This window comes from Triticum aestivum, chromosome 2B, assembly GCF_018294505.1.
Source record: "Triticum aestivum cultivar Chinese Spring chromosome 2B, IWGSC CS RefSeq v2.1, whole genome shotgun sequence".
Taxonomy (NCBI): domain Eukaryota; kingdom Viridiplantae; phylum Streptophyta; class Magnoliopsida; order Poales; family Poaceae; genus Triticum; species Triticum aestivum.
This window is the reverse complement of record NC_057798.1, coordinates 257,236,747-257,249,798: the sequence shown is the minus strand read 5'-3', so window position 1 is coordinate 257,249,798 and position 13,052 is coordinate 257,236,747. Positions and strand designations below refer to the sequence as shown.

Below are 13,052 nucleotides of genomic sequence, written 5' to 3'. Positions count from 1 at the left end.
CCAACGGGGGAACCACCTCATGGGCCACATCACGCACCCTAGCAGTGATGTCATTGATGGAGAGGAACAGCTTCCCACTAGTCCGAGCCATGTGGAGAAGATCAGCGGAGGGGAACTCCACCATGAAGTTGTCGCCACCAACTTGGGTGACTTGCCAGTCCCAATCCCCGGTGACCATGTGCTTGAGCTCCTGCTTGAGGGTCCGCAGGTTCAGACGGCCCGGCTCTGCAGACAGGATCGCAGCGTTGCCTACCGAGAGCCTCGGGGGGCACTCATCCTCCGCCTCCTCTTCAAACTGCAGGCAGAAAAACCCTTCACCAGAAATGGCACTCCCCATGATCTGCAGACTAGGCTGCCAGCCCCGCGTCGGACAGTACGCAGAAGCGTGCCCTTCTTCCTTGCAAAGCACGCACAGTGGCTGAAACTTGCACTTGGACTGGTAGTGCCCAAGCCGCCCGCACTTGAAGCACTCCACCTCCGGCGCCTCCGACGCGTCCTCCACCGGGATGGGCTCACGCGCCGTACCCTTCGCTCCCGGGGGGAGAGCCACCGCCAGAGGTTCGGTCGCCGCCCTTGGCTTCTTGGTCAAGGGATCCCCATGGCCACCACCATAGTTGGGGAGATCCACGGACTTGCGCTCGAGCTCCCTGCGCCGCGCCATCTCCTTCTTCTTCTTCCTGCGCTCTTGTTGCTGGATCCACCACGGGGGAGGAGGACCCCAATCCCCCTCTCGCCCCTCTTGCTCTGTGCTCCGCTCACCTCGTCCGCTTGACCGCGCACGCATCTCCTTCTTCGCCCTGTCCCGCAGATCTCGCTCGCGCCGCCGTTCCCCATCCGAGATCGGGGGCTCCATGGGCCTCTTCTCCGCACGCCGCCCGCTCATCACCGCCGCCGCAAACGAAATGGAGAGGGGCAGGGGGGGAACAGGGTGGATAATGCGAGCAAGGTGAGCCCAGCGCCGCACCTCAGATTTGGCTGCGGGAAATCCTAATGAGGGGTCGCGGCACCCGTGCCGGAGCCATATATAAGCGCCATTCCTGGGCCGAGGCCGAGGCAGGCCCAGGGCGGGCCGGGCATGCCCCACAGGCCCAGATGAAGCCTGCCCCCCACTCCCGACGGGAGCACAGGCCCCCCCCCGCGGTTGGGCCGACACCAGTCCCCTTCAGCCTAGGCGGGTGGGCCAAATAGCTAGCCGCCCGGCCCACCTCTCCTCCGGGCCCGGGACCGGCAACCCTAGCCAGCCGAGAGGCCGATCCGTCCGCCACCGCCAGCGGGGCAGCCGCCGCCGCCTGCCCCCTATCGGCCGACGCCGGCGCCGGCAGGCCCGGCCACTCCTCCACCGACTCCAACGGAGCCAAGAGAGCCATCGCCGCCTTCGCCCGAATGCCCTGCGCGGCGTCCCCAGGGGACGCCGAGCCCCTGTCCGTGGACAGGGAAGGTCTCCACGCACGGACGGCGGTCACACGCGAGCCCCTGCCGCCCGGAGCGAAACGGCGGCGCTCCCTCGCGGCGCCGCTCCCCTCCGCTTGCGCACGGGCCACGAAATCGCCAAGCGACAGCCTCTCCGGCAGCACATCGCGGTCCTCGTCCTCCGCACCCTCGTCTTCCTCATCCTCCGAGTCAAGCGCAGCCAGTGACCAGAAACGCCCCCCCACAGGCGCCACCGCCGCGCCGACCCCTAGGGCCGGCCCCGTCCGCGCCGGGGAGGGCCAAGCACCGCGCCGAACCACTTCCCAGCCCTCGGTGGCCGGAGCCACGGGCACCCGCGGCGGGGAGCTCGGGCCGTCGCCAGGGACAGGGCCTAACAGTTCACTCATAGCCATTTGAATAACCTTTTTAGAATTTCCAAACTAGACATGTTACAAAGGGCAAGAAAGGATAGCACGTTATCAATCAATAAAATTCAATTTCATGACAATTAATTCTAAATCCTAACTTTCCTAATGCATCCATCTATGTCTTTTGTCTCTACTCCTAATGCGTTCATTTTCCTGCCAACCGACCACATCTTGCCCCACCCTTTGTCCATCTCGTCCTCTCGTCCCGGAAAAAAAAACTTACTTGTACACCCACCAACGCGCACACACGACCCAACCGAGCGATCGAACTTCACGCACGGCCCACACGCACATGACCCGCGACCGCAAGAAAATTACGGTTCATCCCCACCCACCGACTACTCCCCCCCATCGATCGATCTCCCCAGCACCATCATCCTGCCCTGAGTGTCCATGTCGGTCTCCCTCTCGACAGCCACCGCCACCATGACTCCGGATCCTGGCCGGCCCATCGCTGCCAGCACGTCTTACCGCAAGGTCGCCTCGGCACCGCGGAGCCCGACACCGACCCCGGCCCCTCGGGTTAGTGTCCTCTATGTCAGCCCGCCACCGCGCCATCTCCGGCCAAGGTCGATGACCATGGGATCCCCACAAGCGTGTGAAGCCCTGCTGATGTGCGGAGCTGAACCTGAACGATTGCATCCGCGAGGCCGAGGAGTAGGTCGTGCGCTGCCACAAGGACAGGGGCACTGGCTCGGCGCCATGTACGCCTGCAAGGAGGACACCGTGCTCCAGGCCCTCGAGACTGAGAGGGCTCGCCTGGACAGGAGCGCCAGCTCCTAGACCAAGCCTGCTTCTCAGGGCGCCAATGCGCATTATTTCTTCTGCCCAGCAAACGCCAAACGACCCGAGGATGACGTGCCGCAGCCCGCAGGGATTCCAGCGAATGAGAGACCTAACTGAAATGGTGCTTTTTCTGAATCTTGTTTGTTGCATATGAGTGGACAGATACCTGTTTGCTCGTATATCTTGCTTCAATTGATGCACTGGCTCATGTACAGTATGGAGCACCCTGACATCACAGGTACCTCGTTATCTCCCACCTCTCTGTTTTTCTTCAGTTCATACTGTGTGATGGTGTGCGAACCTACAATTTTGAGTTCTCCTCTTATGTTTTGTGGATCTTCCGATTTTGAACCTTAACACCTCGCATACATGTCTGCCAATCTGAATGCTACAGATTGCATGCTGCTAAAATCACCAAATACTAGGATGTGCTGAGTAGCTAGAGTGAATGGAAATTTCTAGCTACTCGACAAACAATTTCCAAGACTGATCTGTTCGTGCATGTGCAGGTGTGCGCTTCACTAAATTAATCATCGTGCAACATTCCTACTTCAACATATACTCAAGTCAGCTACTCATTTATATACAAAAAATTCCCGCATTGCTTATTTATGAAATATTTTAGCTGACAGAGGGCTCCGACAACCTTATGCAGATGGCGGTGATGTTCTCCTCTGGGATGGAGGGGGCGGGTCTGTGGGCATCGTAGAGAAGTGGTCGGGTCCACAAGATAACTGAGATGCTTGTGGCGGGGTGCTTGAGGTGAGGAGTCCGTAGGGCTGGCCGGGCAGAACAAGCTCATCGGCACCACCTCCTCGCCTTCTCCATCAGCAATGTGGACAAGGTGCAAAAGGATATCTCACTTACATCTTATTCAGTCTGGCTGCCAATTTAGCAATGTTTGGTTTGGCTGATTTAACAATTGTCAGATTGTAAATCTGTTGCATATAGCAGAAATTGAATAACATGGACAGAAATTTCTTGAATTTATAGGGTTATTATTATTATTTTTCGACAAAATCCGTCGCTAAATTAGGAAGAACGTCATCCAAAATCCGGCAACATAAAGGAGTACATAGTTAATTGATTTTGAAATGATGTAGTGCATTAGACGATTTCTTCCTTAATTTCTTAACGCATTTATATTTAAGCGGTAAGCCCCATACGTCATACGTGTTCGTCCTTTTGGTGATATAAGGTGGTGAGCTTTCTCCTTCTCCACTCTTTAACACTGTTGGTTCTGCATTTTGCATCAATGGTTTGGGATAAGAAATGAATGTTTCTATCTGAATATTATTTGGTTATTCATGCTTTGTCTAAATCGATTTAGGAGAAGTTAGTATGTGATTCATTTGGAAAAATGACTTCTTTCTGAACAGAAGTAATAAAAGGACTTGGTCGGGGAGGGAGTAGAGCCGGTTAATTCAGTACTTTCTGGACAACAGTAATAAAAGGGCTTATTCAGTTTTAATTTTTTCCAGTAAATAATGAAAATGTCTATGTATTTTTTTTCTCCCAATATGCTATGGTCATCTTGTTGCTATGCATATAAAATTTCATGGCCAGCTTAGCAGCTGAGGGTTGGCTCTCCTATCTACCTGTCTATCTTGCTTTGACAAGGTGATGTAAATATTCAAAAAACATGTGACCATCTCCTGTTGGTCAGTATTATCTTTGGCCATTCTTCTATTTGTGTTTGCTTTTTTTGCATGTTCATTATGACGGTGAAATTCTAGAGACGACCAGGTAATGTTCCGAATCCAGGTTATTTCCTATTATGTATGGATTTGATATCTGGTGAACGGTTGCCATACACGCTTTCAACAATATTTAGAAATGCCAGTGTCGCTTGTCTGCTGCTGGACTTGGTGCACACACAATCAGCTCCCAAGTCATGGCAGGTCGTTCCAGACATGAGGTTCATCTTGATGATTTTATTTTCGCAATGCAAACTTGGAACCTGGCGATACAAACTAAAAGCATGCTTATATCAAGATGTAGTGCATACCCAGCCTAAATTGATGTTTTCCAGTTTGATTGATTTTATTTCTATGCAAATTACAAATAAATTAGAGCTTTCTCAGAGCTTCAATCAGAAGTTCTCGCCAATGGTTTGATCTTTTTTTCTTTTCTTTTTATAGGCTATGAGGTCTTATTGTGCTTCCAGATTGGAACCGTTGGAAAGCTTAGACTTCCTGATCTAGCTAACAAACGAAGCAGTCTATTTAACAACAAGACAATAGCATATATATATATATATATATATATATATGTGTGTGTGTGTGTGTGTGTGTGTGTGTGTGTGTGCGTGTGCGTGTGTGTGTGTGTGTGTGTGTGTGTGTGTGTGTGTGTACTTTGATCGCTACATTTTCTAGCAGCAAGATAGTAGCATATCTATATGCACCTTGAGAGTTACATTTTTTGCCATCGCTTGTACTACTATTACTACTGTACTGACATAAAGTCAGGGAGTTCAAAATTTTCATGTTTAGTTTGCACTAATGTTATTCTTCATTGAGTTTTGGTCCAGGTATTTATCTAGGTAGATGCTATTCATATTGGCATGAATACTATTGAATTCTGAATCATAAAGAAGCTAGGATAATATCATAATTACATGCCAAACTTTTCTAAAGGGATTTGTCTTCCACGTAGTAGGTGCTGATGCTTATGATTTTCTTCTTCAAAAAACATATGGCAAAGGCTAACCCAATATTTAAGTTTTCATTATGACCCAATCTGGACCATGTACATAATCGACCATATAGTTCAAAACAGATCTATTAATGAAGGTTGGTTTGAGATCCACTATTTCTTCTCACAAATGTACATCTGCATTTAATTTTTTTTAGCAGTTTTCACTGCATGCTTGGAGAAGAGGACAAGAGGAGAGGCTTGGATCTTGAGATGACAAGGGTAGTCACCTGGTGCAAATAAAGGTTCAGTTTCATACTTCTGATGATATTATTCGGATGATTGCCCTTGTACTATTATTTTAGTAGGTACTAAAATATTGTATTGTACGGTAATTTGATTTCTACGAAAACTTTGTCAAGATACTCATTTTTCTTGTACTAAAATCTGCATTTTTTTACTGATTACTGAAATGTACATTGTTACTAAAACTTCATAGGAAGGAGGAGGTGAATGGGGCAAGAGGCACGAGAAGAAAGGAGTAGCGCCACAGGGATGACGTTGTCGGCAGCGCCTTTGGACAGGTTCGTTCTAGAGAAGTTATGGTGGTCAGCCGTCGCGCTGGGGAATCGGGGAGGATGTCGTTCGGAACACATGGTGGGTTTAGAGGAGTGTGTCGAGGCAGTGCTCGAGGATGGCCACGAGAAGTTGGATTGCACACTTCTCAACGTGATTGCGTCGTTGGTCCAGGTACCAACACCCTTGTTGTGACCCAATGTTTCTCGGATAGATGTGCATGGTCGGGACTGTTTCGTGCATCCATGCGACAGCTCATGCCACCCACTTCCAACACAATAAGGCAGCCATCTGTCGTTGTCGCTTGTTGTTAGTTTTTTTTGGGTTCCATACTCTGTGGTGTTCCTTAATGCACGAATCTTTTTCAATATGGGTGGGAGTATAAATTTTTTGGTATGGTTATCGCCATTTTTCGAAACTACAGAAGTCTGAAGATGAGAAGCATAATCTTTTATTTTTCATGTTGCTTACCTATGCAGTGTCAAATCAAAGGAACTTCTATCACATATGTTCATGCGTGGTATGCCAATTTCTCCTTGATGGCAAATAATCCAGACAAAATATTTGGAAGTAATGGCGGCCTTGCCGGAGTAAGGGGCAAAATTGTGGGAGTGGACGCACATCATGTAGGCTAGACGACAGAGTTTGTGGTCGTTGTGTCCTGAGCGGGCATAATGGAGTTTACACTAATTACTTCTACATTGATATTATTGTTTGGACACTTTGAAAGGAGAAGAAAATAGCAAAGAATACCTAAAAAATCATAGTGTGTATGTAGAAGGTTGGGGTATTTTGACCCGGATGGGCCATTGATGGTTGCGGCCAGCTTGGATAGGGAAGGTACAGATAGTTGGCGAAGAGGAGGATAGCGAAGATGAATACGAATAATGGTTTAAAGGTAGCAAAAATCAACAATTTTGCTTAATGTGCATGAAGATTCGAACGATGTATGTTTGACATGATTAATGTTGAATCACTAGCATATATATATACTCCTGTTGTACTCATGTCAAGCTTCAGGGTGGTGGCGTGCTGATGGTGGACGGTTGGCTGCGGCTAGGGCTGCAAGAAAAGCTCGAGGCTCGTGAGCCGCTCGAGATCGACTCGTTTTTTGACTCGACTCGAGATTGACTCAAAAAGAAACATGCTGAGTTTGAACACTTTATGTAGCTCAACCGAGAAACGAGCCGATCTTGAGCCAATGTTGGCTCGCTCGATTTTAGCTCGATAGCTCGACAACATATCATTATGTTAAATGATCATGCCATATATTATATGAAAATAAGATAATTTATTACCATATATGTTGTCCATAATTTTCTCCATTTTATTTACCAACGAACGTGGAAACTTAATTAAGTGCAGAGAAGATTTAGGCCTAATTATGGCACATGGCTGACTATGTGTTAAATATCCTATATTTTTGGCAAAGGTTCCCAGCATATTCACCTTTTTTTCATCCATAGATTTATAATTCTTACCGTCTCATTTAGCTCGAAACTAGCTCGAGATCGACTCGAGATCCTTACAAGCTGAGCACGAATCATGTTCTACAGCTCGATCATGAGCTTCACTTAGTTTGAGCTCGCTCGAATTTTCATATGAGTTGAGTTGAGCCAACTCCAACTCGCTCGAGCTCGACTCGTTTGCAGCCCTAGTTGCGGCTCCCGTGTAGTTGTGGAGCGGGTCCCGGGAGAGAGGTGGTCGGCAACCCGGGGCAGGATAGGAAAGTGATGCCGGCAATGGCGACCATGTCGGTAGGCAAGGTAGGGTGGACGGTGGCTGTCATGGTGTTTCCGAGTGAGCGAGGCATCTGCAGCCAAAGAAGTCGAAGCTTGGGCCAAGGTTGGCCAACATGGTTGGCATAAAAGCTGGTGGACCCGAAGGCCGGTGAGGAAAACGTTTTTATTATACTTGCTCAAATATCGTGTGAATGAAGCTAAAGGTAGTATTTCTGATATTGTGCGAGAATTTCTTAAATACATCGAATTAATCTTAATTTTTAACAGGTTTTTAGTTGGATCATCGCTCTATACGTATGCATTGTCAAATTTCCTTTTAATCTCTACTCCTAATGGAGCAATTGGTAGGATTGCGTCCATGGTTTTTTTTGTCGGGTTTATTTTCGTCTTACATCCCACCACCATACCTCCTCATGGTGATGCAATGGGAAGATGCTGGGGGCTCAAGGGGCCGCGTGGATGCTCACCATGAAGGTGCTCAACATCAGTTTTTCGCCTCTCTCTTTTCATTTGGTTGGTGTGGTTTGCTGATGTTTTCATTTGTCTTCCATGTGCTTCTATTCTGTATAATGCCACTTGCCTGACTGTCTATTTTTCTATTCTGGGTGCAGCATCTGCGTGCATATATGCAACCAATATTTTTCTCTGGATAAAGTTTCAGAATGATAACAGTGACAACTCTGAGCTGGTACGAAGTAATAAATTCTCTCGGGATACTCAGGTATACTTCTCACATTTGAACACAAAACTGTAATTTCTCTTATGTTAATTTGTCTGGAAAATGTGAAGTCAGTATACCTGGTTATGTACGGGTCCATGTTATGTGGAAGAGCATTCAGACTGTGCTATCAATACTATGAAGAGTAGAGATAAAAGAGATAACATTTTTCCAAGTGTTAGTAAATGTATTGTTGGACTACAGTGCAAAAATCTTCTATATCGTTTACAACAATTCTAAAGCTTTCAATGTATTAAGTGCTGCAGTTTTTTTAGATCGATTAACTGTTACAGTTAAGAGTTAACTACATATATAGTGCCAAGATATTAAACTCCAATTTCACATGGGCCTCATATATTTCAATTTCTGGTCAACTCTCCATGTTCCAGCGACTTCCGGTACTTTTACTTGATCATTTTTTTCTGGTATACCATTCTGTTTAATAACATGTTGTGATGTTACTTTTGATGTGTATCTAATATTTTTGGTAATTCTACAGCAAGCCTTTCTCAGGGAATTAGAAAAAGTTGTAGCACTTATGATTATTTCTTTGTATTGGTGAAGATGTATAACTCTGTCTGTACAAGGAACTATTGGATGTTTCGCAACGCTTGAACACGAGAGTGAAGTTAATTCTGCCATTTTACAAGCCAAAGTCACGAGGTATGTACTAAGTCACAGAGGCATGCATATGAGATGATACCCTTGAATTTGCTTATCTATCTTATGATTCAATGTCACTAATAATGATACAAATTGTGATTTATAAATACAATATTATCTTCCATGTATACAGATCGAACAAAATATAAGCCAAAGTGGAATGCCAGGCCTTAATTTATACTAAAAATGATATAGGTTTGTTAGAATAGGATTTCTTATCCTTGGAGAATCTACTAGCTGGAGTGGTCATTTTCGATATCCTTGTGAAAGTTGGCATGATCTTAGCATGAACCAGCTCACAATGCTATCTTGAGCAGTGTTTATTTCACTTAAGTATCTTTTCTCAAGGAAAACACTAGGTTAAAAGCCTACTTCAAAAATATTAAACGCAAAATTTACAAGGGTTATATGGGGCCATATAATGTTGAGTTGCATGCCTCTAATTATATGTATGTATGTATTCTAGCTCTATGGATACCGGGAGCATTAGTTATTTTAATGTACTGCATTTATAAATTTTACTATTCAGACATTGTATATTAAAATATCAAATAATTATAAATGCCATTTATGATCGTGAACAATCTTATCAGATGCCTGTTTTCATGCCTTCGAAGAAAGGGTATCCTAGAAGTTGAGCGCATCTGGAGTGGCTTAAGTACTTTTGGGCCAAGAAAAGTAGATGGGACATGTCCAAGCTATGAATGGATAATAACAATAGATATGCTTTCATGAGATGATTGGTCTTAAGCATAAAAATGCATTCATGTGCCACCTATCATTTGTAATGCACAACAAAGAGTTCTATGTTTTTGAACCACTTTCTTTATTTTGTGCATTAGATCGGATAGTATATGTGATCAAAGTACATTTTTATCGAAATACATTGCAAGTGAAGTGGATTTCAATTACTTTTTGCATGTTATTGGCTATCTTTTCTATACATGTGAAATTTGATACGCAATCAGTAACAACCAACCTGCAAGGCATAGTAATGCTATGAATAACCCAGTATCAACTACTGATTATAATATGAACACAAGAACGTTCTCAATTTTTTAAGGCCGTGGCAACGCACGGGCACTCTACTAGTAAAGATTAGTGTTGAGTCAAGGGCTTTGCTATCTTGCTATGATCCTAAGTGCATAAAAGAATAAAAAGAATAAAAGAGTTCATATTGATCTTATGGATAGTAATGACTTCACACATAAAGAGTATGATACATAAAAGTTGTTGAGAGTTGGCAAACATAGTTTTGGTCATTGTTGCAATTAATAGGAAGTAATAAAGAAAGAGAGGTTTCCACATATAAATATACTATCTTGTACATCTTTTATGATTGTGAGAACTCATTAGAGTATGACATGCTAAAGAGTTGATGTTGGATAAGGAAGACAATGTAATGGGTTATGTTTTCTCACATCTCAGTTAAAGTATATTGTCATGGATCATCCAACATGTTGAGCTTGCCTTTCCCCCTCATGCTAGCCAAATTCCTTGCACCAAGTAGAGATACTACTTGTGCTTCCAAATATCCTTAAACCCAGTTTTTGCCATGAGAGTCCACCATACCTACCTATGGATTGAGTAAGATCCTTCAAGTAAGTTGTCATGTTGCAAGCAATAAAAATTGCTCTCTAAATATGTATGACTTATTAGTGCGGAGAAAATAAGCTTTATACGATCGTGTGATATGGAAGTAATAAAAGCGACGGACTGCATAATAAAGGTTCATATCACAAGTGGCAATATAAAGTGACGTTCTTTTGCATTAAGATTTCGTGCTTCCAACCCTAAAAGCACATGACAAACTCTGCTTCCCTCTGTGAAGGGCCTATCTTTTACTTTATGTCTTTTACATTATGCAAGAGTCAAGGTGATCCTCACCTTTCCCTTTTTCATTTTATCCTTTTGCAAGTACCTCGTGTTGGAAAGATCCTGATATATATATCCAATTGGATGTAAGTTAGCATGAACTATTATTGTTGACATTACCCTTGAGGTAAGACATTGGGAGGCAACATTATAAGCCCCTATGTTTCTCTGTGTCCGATTAAAACTCCATAACCATAAGTATTGCATGAGTGTTAGCAATTGTGGAAGACTAAATGATAGTTGAGTATGTGGACTTGCTGAAAAGCTCTTATATTGACTCTTTCCGATGTTATGATAAATTGCAATTGCTTCAATGACTGAGATTACAGTTTGTTAGTTCCCAATGAAGTTTATCATTCATACTTGACATTGTGAATAGATTGTTACTTGAGCATAAGAAATCATATGACAATATATATATATATATATATATATATATATATATATATATATATATATATGTTGCTATTATAAGAATGATCATGATGCCCTCATGTCCGTATTTTATTTTTATCGACACCTCTATCTCTAAACATGTGGACATACTTTTCGATTTCGGCTTCCGCTTGAGGACAAGCGAGGTCTAAGCTTGGGGGAGTTGATACGTCCATTTTGCATCATGCTTTTATATCGATATTTATTGCATTATGGGATGTTATTACACGTTATGTCACAATACTTATGGCCATTCTCTCTTATTTTACAAGGTTTAACATGAAGAGGGAGAATGCCGGCAGCTGGGATTCTGGGCTGGAAAGGGAGCAAATATTGGAAACCTATTCTGCACAGCTCCAAAAGTCCTGAAACTCCACAAAAGTCATTTTTTGAATTAATAAGAATTATTGAGCGAAAGAAGTACCAGAGGGGGCCCACACCCTGGCCACGAGGGTGGGGGCGCACCCTCCTGCCTTGTGGGCCCCCTGGTGGCCCTCCGGTGGACATCTTCTGCTATATGAAGTCTTTTACCCTGGAAAAATCATAAGCAAGCTTACGGGACGAAACTCTGCCGCCACGAGGCGGAACCTTGGCGGAACCAATCTAGGGCTCCGGCGGGGCTGTTCTACCGGGGAAACTTCCCTCCGGGAGGGGGAAATCATCACCATCGTTATCACCAATGATCCTCTCATCGGGAGGGGTCAATCTCCATCAACATCTTCACCAGCACCATCTCCTCTCAAACCCTAGTTCATCTCTTGTATCCAATCTTTGTACCAAAACCTCATATTGGTACCTGAGGGTTGCTAGTAGTGTTGATTACTCCTTGTAGTTGATGCTAGTTGGTTTATTTGGTAGAAGATCATATGTTCAGATCCTTAATGCATATTAATACTCCTCTGATCATGAACATGAATATGCTTTGTGAGTAGTTACGTTTGTTCCTGAGGACATGGGTGAAGTCTTGCTATTAGTAGTCATGTGAATTTGGTATTCGTTCGATATTTTGATGAGATGTATGTTGCCTCTCCTCTAGTGGTGTTATGTGAACGTCGACTACATGACACTTCACCATTGTTTGGGCCTAGAGGAAGGCATTGGGAAGTAATAAGTAGATGATGGGTTGCTAGAGTGACAAGAGCTTAAACCCTAGTTTATGTGTTGCTTCGTAAGGGGTTGATTTGGATCCACTTGTTTCATGCTATGGTTAGGTTTACCTTAATACTTCTTTTGTAGTTGCGGATGCTTGCAATAGGGATTAATCATAAGTGGGATGCTTGTCCAAGAAAGGGCAGTACCCAAGCACCGGTCCACCCACATATCAAATTATCAAAGTAACGAATGCGAATCATATGAGCGTGATGAAAACTAGCTTGACGATAATTCCCATGTGTCCTCGGGAGCACTTTTCTCATTATAAGTACTTGTCCAGGCTTGTCCTTTGCTACAAAAAGTATTGGGCCACCTTGCTGCACCTTATTTATTTTCATTGCTTGTTACCCGTTACAAATTATCTTATCACAAAACTATCTGTTACCTATAATTTCAGTGCTTGCAGAGAATACCTTACTGAAAACCGCTTGTCATTTCCTTCTGCTCCTCGTTGGGTTAGACACTCTTACTTATCGAAAGGACTACGATAGATCCCCTATACTTGTGGGTCAGCACCCCTCCTCTATGGACGCAGTGGATTTCCTCTCTCTTATCGATGGCCAGTTCCAGGGTGCTGCTAAATGGCGAGGTTGGGGAGCCTATCTTCCATAAGAGAGGTTTTCGCCAAGGGGA

The 13,052-nt window shown here is 44.5% G+C and overlaps 1 long non-coding RNA gene across 3 annotated transcripts; it reads left to right on the top strand.

The window, feature by feature from the left end:
• The first annotated feature begins 2,121 nt into the window (after positions 1-2,121).
• LOC123044651 (uncharacterized) lies at positions 2,122-7,331 on the top strand. Of its 3 annotated transcripts, none has more exons than XR_006420222.1 (5): positions 2,122-2,862; positions 3,134-3,190; positions 3,280-5,563; positions 5,758-6,008; positions 6,314-7,331. It is a non-coding gene; the product is annotated as an uncharacterized lncRNA (long non-coding RNA). The 3 variants fall into 3 exon arrangements; XR_006420223.1 differs by lacking the exon at positions 6,314-7,331 and having other exon boundaries at positions 3,280-3,468; positions 4,766-5,563; positions 5,758-6,283; XR_006420221.1 differs by lacking the exon at positions 6,314-7,331 and having other exon boundaries at positions 5,758-6,282.
• Positions 7,332-13,052: the final 5,721 nt, after the last annotated feature.